The sequence below is a fragment of the Convolutriloba macropyga genome, chromosome 1 (assembly GCF_964194025.1).
Source record: "Convolutriloba macropyga chromosome 1, txConMacr16.3, whole genome shotgun sequence".
Classification (NCBI taxonomy): domain Eukaryota; kingdom Metazoa; phylum Xenacoelomorpha; order Acoela; family Convolutidae; genus Convolutriloba; species Convolutriloba macropyga.
The window spans coordinates 14,144,651-14,154,271 of NC_134468.1; positions in this window are offsets into that span (position 1 = coordinate 14,144,651).

Sequence of the window (9,621 nt, forward strand, 5' to 3'; positions counted from 1 at the left end):
TATGAAATAAGCTGAGTAGTTGTGCTGCGTCTCTTCATAAAACCGTGCTGAGCGTTTTTGACTAGCGGCCTAACTAGTGGATACAAAAAATTGAACAAAATCTTTTTCAAAAACAATAGAAAGTTTTGGAAGCAAGCTGATCGGACGATAGTTTTTAACGTCACTTGTTGAACCATTTTTGTGTAGTGGTGTGATATATGAGGTTTTCCATTCCTTAGGCCAATGCGAGGACTTTTGAATAACTTGAAATAATGCCATAACTGCTGGGGCTAAAACTTGACAGCCATCACGAAGCAAGAAAGATGGTAATTGATCTGAGCCCATGGAAGAACTGTCATCACATTTGCTCAATATTTCTTCAATTTCCAGAACTCCAAACGTAACATCTTGTAATTTAATACTCGAATCTAAAGCTATTGGAACGTTTTCGTGAATTTTACAACTATAGACAGAGCTGAAAAAATCATTGAATGCATTTGCCTTTTTATCGTCAGTTGAAAAACTGACACCGTCGTTTTTCATCACAGGCGGAAAAGCGCTAGTCTCTTTGAGAGTCCTGAGTAGCTTGAAACAGTCATTCCTGCTCGTCAAATTACACTTCTCAATAAGAAGACTCGTGTCAAGTTCAATTGACTCTGAAAGCTCTTTCTGACTTTCCCTCATTTTCAATGAGTCCGATAGTGTCCAATCTTTTTCCAGCCTTCTCTTGATCGTCTCGCTTTTATTTAACAAATGCATGGTTTGCGAAGAGTAGAAAAACGGAGCTAATACACGCTTTCGGCGTTTCTTAGCTATCGAAACCGAGAACGCTTTTTTCAGCTCATAGTACCATAATGAAAAGAAATCAGAGGCTTTAATTTGGAAAGTTAGAAGTTCGTACAGCGAAAAAAGCTCTTGATTAAACGCTTGAATACCGAAAGATGATTTCGAGTAAGTAGAGATGCGTATACTTCTGTAATTATTGATGAGTGGAACTTGGAAAATTATTGGAAAGTGATCTGAGAAAGGCTCTTTTGGGAGATGGAATGGAATTGACTCTAGAGAAGTGAAAATGAGATCTAGGCAGTTCCCACGAATGTGCGTAGCCTCATTAATTATTTGATTTAGACCTAAGTCCGTGAAAAAATCCAATAAAACATTATCTGAAGAACTAGACGAGGAGAGACATGCCCAAGCTACCTTGGGCATGTTAAAATCACCTACAACATAGAGCTCGAAATTCGAATTCAAACCACGTTTAAGGCAGAATGTTTTAAAATTGTTGATATAAAATGAAATCGATTCCATCAAAATATGATTGCTAAAGAAGAATTTCGAAGACGGTGGCGGTCTGTACACTACAATAAAGAACACAGCTTTTTCTATTTGGACAACTGCACAAGCAGCTGAAAAGGGGTAACTGTCTTCTGATAAATCAAATACTAGATTGGACATAGCAGACGATGCTGCTATTAAAACTCCGCCATGTCCACCTTTTTTCTGTCTAAGCGTGAAATAACAGTGTGTGATCCACCAGGAAATATTTCAGAATCTGTGATCTGGTTATCGAGCCAAGTTTCTGTAAGGAATATTAAGCTAATTTTTTCCACCTGCACTAATTTCAGCAATTTTAATCGTTTTTCAAGACAATTGATAGATTGGCAATTTACAAATAGACAATTAGCATTCGTTGTTAATCAATTTACCGATTCATTCAAGTTCACCAGGTTTCCCTGGTAGAAAAGTTGTAAATTTCTGATTCGAAAATCCTTTTTACTTTTGCCTTCACCGATCATCTGAAATCTCTTTGACAGAATCGTCTTTTCCAATTCTCGATCGGATTGCGTCAAAAACTTTTTGATATACACTGGAATGCGAAAATCTTTTAGATAATGGCTGCGTGCAAAACAATTTTGCATGAAATGTGGACTGTTTGTTGTAGTCAGAATTGGTCTATAAAGGCGTCTTTCATTGTTAGCAGGGTTTTTGAACTTTCCAAGGCGTCTTGCTTGCACAATATTTCCGTCTGATTTCAGACCCATAAAAGTGATAACCTCGTCAAGAAGCTTCGTGTCAGACTCTATAAGTTTGTTATAAGAATTTGCATTTTCGGGCAGATCGTTAATCAGAAACTTCATTGGCTCATTAGCCGTTTTGTGCCCCTTAATTTTCTTATTCGTTAGAACAGCATCACGAAAAGATGGCAAAGTCTCGTTGAAAACTTTTTCGAAATTGTCCTTGGTATGATTAGGCAATGCTAGCTCAATAATTTTTGGTATTTCAGTACCGATTTTAGCAGAAAAGGCAACAGCAACTTTGTCAGCAATTTTATTCTCATCTAAAGTCTTTGTCAACTTAGCTTCGGATGGGAAGAGCTGATCACTATCACAGGTATCACAAATCCATTTGCAGTTTTTCCTTGCTCCAAGCCAGTCCATATCGTCAACTGATAGAGATACACATGGACCATGGAACCAAAGCCTACACTTCTCGCATGATATTGCCGATTTATCATTGTCTTTGATGTTCCGTTTACACACACTGCACTTGCAAGGGTTTGACTGTCGTGTCATTGTTTAGAGCATAACCAATATGAAACTATAAGGAGTTCCCCCCCCCCCCCCCTGGGATGGGAAGGAGTTTCCACAATAACTCCTTCCCATCCCAGGGGGGGGGGGGGGTCGGACATCTTTTTACCGGTAGGGTATTTGGAAAACTGATAAATTGCCTTTTTATTTACTTTAAGTCAACGAAACTCTAATAAATTTCTTCCACAACTTTCTAAACCATTCCCATGATTATCCAATACATTACTGCACCAGTACATGCTAGTACGCCTGGTTTCTACCGTTATTTCATCCATAAACAATCGAAATTTATACAGCAAATTATCAAAAACCGTCGAATAACACCATTTCTTGTGCCAAAAACTCGGATCAAAAATGTATATACGGTTGCGTATCCCTGTTATATATCAACAATCATAAGGGGAATATCCCTACAAAATTTCAGATTCCAATGACGATTATAACTTAAAGAGTTGAGTGTACCAAGTTTAGAATTGCCAATTGTTTTGTAAATTTGAAATCACATTTTAATTTGGTTCAAATGGAAATTTCAATTCTGTTCAAAGTATCTAGTTCACTTCAAATGTTCGCTCTCTAGTTTTCATCTAAATTTAAATCAATCATTTCGACTTTGGCCTGATGAACAGACACAACTTTGCTAAGTAAATGAAATATATCGACAGCTCAATAAGCTTTTGGTCATCAATTTGTTTGTTTAAGATATCTCTCAACTCCTCTATCTGCCGCCTTCGAAACAATAACCCTTTAAGAAAGAACGCTTATTTATAGCACCTAATTAACTTGTCTAAGTTGACCTAAATTATCTAACTTACAATATCTGGTTATAACAATTTCTATTGAGTTTATTGTTATGCGTTCTACACTCCTCTTTCCTAGATTATTATTCTCCCGAATAGTTGCAAAACCTTATCCTGTCAGACCATTAATATACTCCTACGTACTTTAGTAATAGTCGACCTAGTGAAGTGAACCACTTATGTTTAACTCCAGGTTAATGTAATCTAACTGCACCAAATTTTGAATAGCGGTTGATTAAATCAGATTTGAAAACACTCCTTCATGTTCACATTTTAAAATATTCTACCTCATTCATCAACATTGACTCTTGATCAAACTCTATTGCCTCTGACAAACATCCTCCCTGGGAACCCTAAAATCACTTAAAATTTAAAAAAAACAAATCCTAAAAATAGATTTACCAAATTTTCCTATATCTTTTTTTAGAAAAAAAATTTCCCTTGGGCTATAGTGCTTGATCAAATTGTCCTAATAAACCAAATTAAAACAATGTAGGCAACAATTGGGTAAAAAGGCTTGAATAACTTAGCTATATACGTCCCTCTCATCATACACTCGTGCACCTGTTCATGAAAGCCTTCTTCCTCTGATGCTTGAATGGATGTCCACCTCTTCTTCCACTGTAGCTACCATTTCTCCTGTATTGCTGCCATCTGTGCTGTCCTGATGCTTCCAAACAGCTCCACCTCTCTTTCCGACTCAATGATCGGTTCTCCAGCAACAGCATTGCAATCTCCGGAAATCGCGATGCAATCCTTCTCTCCACATTCTGCTCAACTTCAATCAAAAACCCGCTAGATTCCTCCCTCCTAGGCTGTTGATCATCATAAACACAACTGTGCATTACTGTAGCAATTGACTTCTGATCAGATTTCCCTGTTCTGTCAATTTCAGTATTTTCCATTTGATGCTCATCCGTTGGTTCGAACGAAACACTACCACATAGCTGACTTTCATTCAATTGCGATTGCACGCATTTCTCCAACTCTTTTCCCAACTTTGCAAATTTACTTTGGTCACCTGCTGCCTTATCGTTTTGACCCTTCTGTGTTTCAGTTACCAATTTCCGATCAATTCCTCCTGAACTTGTCCAATTCTCCAAAAAGTCCACAGTGCAGTCAGTTGTATACATTTGTGTTTCATCAGCCCCGCTTCTTGAATTGCAGAACTTCTGGTATGACCCTCCTGTCTTTAACTCCATCAAGGCCCAGGCTCCTAACATATCGTTTCTGCTAGCTTTGATCCCACCGCCAAAATTGATCGCTAATGCAGTTACATTTTCGCATGCTACTGAGTTCAAACTCGCGGCAATACTTGTCTCGCTTCTTGAATCGTTGTCATCAAATTCCTCTACATCCGAAAAATCTGTATCCGAAGCATCTTCAAACAAATAGTCATCATCCGACTGTTCATCGCTTATCTCCTCAGACTCTGGTGACAGTACACAATCGTTTTCCATAGCATGATGCTCAACTGGTCCACAAGACTCAACACTACGCTCGATGAATCTCTCTTCTGCCGGAATTTTTCTGTTTCTACTGTTTTCATAATCGCTTAGCGCTGCTCTATTTATTTCCTGATATATTTGACCACAAACTTCTTCCGTCAACGCGACCTCAGTTCCAGTTTGCACTTCAATGTCGTAACCTGGAATTTTCATTCTACTACCACTCGCAGCAATTCTCGTATTTTCCACTTCTCCAAACACATCTTTACTGACAGCTCGTTTTCCTGATACACCACAGCTGGACCCAATGCCAAACCCTTCAAAGCTTTTGCCAGATTGCCCAAGTTCTTCCTTTAAAGAAGTGTCAACGTTTCTACTTGTATCAATCACCTGCCTTTGAGAGCAGCGCTGTCGAGTTCTCTGATCTACAGTATCACTGGTTTCAATGAATTCTGCCTTACTTCCCGCTTTCTCTCAAACTAACATATTATAGCTTCGCTCATAAAAAAAGTGGATTGTCGGACAAATGTATATCGAACTGATACAACGTCTCTGTCAGTGTCCATGCTTGCTTCTCTGGAGTCGACCACCAATAACCTCTTGGTAAATCACTTACTGCATTCAAGGCCCACCCGTACATTTTTGTAGGCAACCACTTCATCATATCTTTCTCTGTCCATCCCAGCTTCATGCCAGTGCTCAAATAATGTTCACGCCAATCTTCCCAAACTTCGTAGCCTTATGGAGGAAAACGCTTCACCAACTGATAACCAAACATAATCAAACTATTGGTAACCCAACTCGCAAATGTAAGTCAACCTTCGTTGCGCTCTCAGCAGTTTCTCCAAGGAAAAATATCGCACGCTCTCCAACAAATCAGAAAATAATCCACAGTAAAGAGTAACAAAGAAAGGAAGCCCACCCAGGAGCGCCACTGTCGTCTTCTGAATTTCTGCTAGGCTCAACAGTGAGGGGACTCTGTTGCCCAGAAGATCGATCAAATAAAATAAACCAAAGGTTTTGAATTGGTGAAGCAAGCGTTTATTTGTTACTCTGCTATTTCCCCTTTTCCACTCTTGTAAGCTGTTGGAAATTAGATTGCCTTGAAATAAGTTAATTCACAATGGGGCTCGTAATATCAATTCTAGTTATATGGATAACGAATGTAGGAAAACTTGCACATCAATGAAAAAGACAATTTCAAGATCGATCAAATAAAATAAACCAAAGGTTTTGAATTGGTGAAGCAAGCGTTAATTTGTTACTCTGCAATTTCCCCTCTTCCACTCTTGTAAGCTGTTGGAAATTAGATTGCCTCGAAATAAGTTAATTCACAATGGGGCTCGTAATATCAATTCTAGTTATATGGATAACGAATGTAGGAAAACTTGCACATCAATGAAAAAGTCAATTTCAAGACAATTTATAATAGTAATTAAAATAATAATAATAATAGTATCCGTGGTTCACTTCCCAAATGAACTAAATCAAAAACGCTCACAGTATCCCAACTGTTCTTGCAATTACAAACTTCCAGAGCTCAATCCTTCTCTGAATCTCTTCCCTGCTTTTCACACTATCTTTTACAGTTTAGTCCCACTAAACAAAATACTTTCTTTCGCTTGTGCAAATCCAAACTTCTGAAATTCTCCCAAAATCTCCAAAATCTGCTTCCACGAGCAATTCAAATTTTACGTTCCGCAGCACGGGCGTGCGCAAATTCCGTGCAGTTTGGTTGATGGTCTAATTTGACCTCAAAATCGGTTTCGTCGTACCCAAATTAGTCTATCCACCAATTTTCTGGTCAATCCGACGTCAACTTTTCGAAAAAATACTGTTTCAATTTAGGTGCTAACTACATTCCTGTGATAATTACCAATATACTCAAAAATCGCCATTTTACATCCTAAACCCTTCCCAAGATCATGCAAAAACATTAATTAATACGTGCAGGACATTACAACTGATTAATCGCCTTATTTCTGACTCAAACATTCATTTTTCACAGTAAAAAACCTAAAAACCTTCAAATCACACTACTTCCGGTGTTAATAGCTAGAGGTTGGGTGGTCTGATTGGCCTGAAAATTATAACCGCAATAGAGGACCATTACGGGTTCCTCCCATCAATGACCTGTTATCAACCAATAACTCCTTCCCATCCCAGGGGGGGTCGGACAACTTTTTACCGGTAGGGTATTTGGAAAACTGATAAATTGCCTTTTTATTTACTTTAAGTCAACAAAACTCTAAAAAATTTCTTCCACAACGTTCTAAACCGTTCCCATGATTATCCAATACATTACTGCACCAGTACATGCTAGTACGCCTGGTTTCTACCGTTATTTCATCCATAAACAATCGAAATTTATACAGCAAATTATCAAAAACCGTCGAATAACACCATTTCTTGTGCCAAAAACTCGTATCAAAAATGTATATACGGTTGCGTATCCCTGTTATATATCAACAATCATAAGGGGAATTTCCCTCCAAAATTCCAGATTCCAATGACGATTATAACATAAAGAGTTGAGTGTACCAAGTTTGGAGTTGCCAATTATTTTGTAAATTTGAAATCACACTTTAATTTGGTTCAAATGGAAATTCCAATTCTGTTCAAAGTATCTAGTTCACTTCAAATGTTCGCTCTCTAGTTTTCATCTAAATTTAAATCACTCATTTCGACTTTGGCCTGATGAACAGACACAACTTTGCTAAGTAAATGAAATATATCGACAGCTCAATAAGCTTTTGTTCATCAATTTGTTTGTTTAAGATATCACTCGACTCCCTTCTCTGGCGCCTTCGAAACAATAACCCTTTAAGAAAGAACGCTTATTTATAGCACCTAATTAACTTGTCTAAGTTGACCTAAGTTATCTAACTTACAATATCTGGTTATAACAATTTCTATTGAGTTTATTGTTATGCGTTCTACAGACATATTGTGGAAACGATAAATTATTAGTTCCTATAAATAGTTTTTTCGGCTTCAATTGTCAGAAGCCGTATTATAATGGACAACTGGGATACATCTTATGTACTAGAAAACCACAGAAAAACTTTCTGGTGAAAAGGAAAAAAATGAAATTTGTTCTTCTCTTCACTTGGTTTCATTTGCCTCTCTGACAAATTAAGCTGCGTGCAAAGTATGGTCCTCTTATTGTAGACTTTTTATTTCAACGGCAAAGGGAGATAAGCTACGTAAGAGAAAGCTCTAAAGAGAGTTTTAAACGAACGACAAAGGTTTTAATTCAACTTTGTAAAATGATTTTATGAAACTCTGGGGCTAATCTTAAGCCCACCTACTATATAGCATTACAACTGCTCTGGAATTATCAAAATGGGATAATTGCACTAATATCAACAAGAAACATTGTTTGGTTTGAATTTTTTCAAATCCACATACTGCTTACTGTTCCTGATACTTCAGATGATTTTGAAGCTTACCTTCTCCCTTGGACCTCAGTTGACCACTCAATTCATTAGACAGAAAAAATGAAAGAGCTTGAAGATATCACCAGTACATTTTGGCTTTAAACAAAAAATACAAAAATAAATCAGGAAAATTTAGGAAAAGTGGAAATTCTTTGTCCTTTTTTGTGCAAATTGTTGCTATGCAATATAAATCTCCTCATTTTAACATTCCATCATTTAGTACAAAATAACAAAATTGGCTCATTAGGGACATACAAAAAACATAATAAGATGTATGCAACCATTTGAAGAAAAAACGAGATAAATCTTTTAATCTGCTTACTTTAGACTTGAGTTAGTTTTTATTGCTTACACTTTTCAAATAGAATGATTTTGTTTAGCTAATAGATTTCAGTTTATATAGCAGTCGTGTGTCTTTTTTCTGCAAATATTAAAAATTAGTAAACTTTTTCGGTGAGATAGAAAGGTTGTTTTTAATATTTTGCTTATGAACACTCGCCAAAAGCAGGTACAATGTTTTAGTTAGCGGTCTATACAACTGTTATTTTTTAAATCGATCTCATATGTGGAATTAAGACAAAAAACTGTTTTTTTGGGAAAAAAAACGCAGAAGAATATTATCTCTGTCGTTACTGCAACTGTCTTCTCAACGTAAAACTGGCGGACCTTACAACATAGTTTCTTCAGTTAGTTTCAGTAGACAACTGCGTGAGGTACATAATATGCAAAAAAAATCAGTTTTATCACTAAAAGCCTCAATTGCGTACTTTCTGTTCTATTAGTCTCTCAAAAAAGTAATATTTTTTTTGTTTTTCTCAACTCATTTTTCTTTGCGACTGATTGATGTTGCTGAACTTCAACTTTCTGAGGAGCTTTTTTACGGCGCTAATTGATTGACATTGCATGTAGTTTAATGTCTGTTAAAACTATATCAAAATGACGGTTTTTTATTTTAAAAGAAATTTGTAATCAAGTTTGCCTCAATTTTGTGCTTAGCAACAAACTTTCCCTCTCAAAACAAAAAAAAAACATGAGACGTAGGTTGGAACATTCTGTGTTACACACAATCTCACAGGAAGTTGCAAGTATATACACAGTGGGGGAGGTGGAAGAGGTGGGGGGGTTGCGCAAACTGAAATACAGAAAAGGATCCCTAATTTAATCTAAATTTTTGTTTAATCAATGTCGGAATCCATCCCCTCAGCTCTTATACCTTAATGTGGTCCTTCCCATTATATTATACCCTCCCTACCCCAGCCTTATGGTCACATAACCTACTGACATACACTCACTCCCCCCCCCCCCCCACACACACACACACACAATCACATTAATGATAATGGGGAGGGGGGTATAATTCCATGGGGGA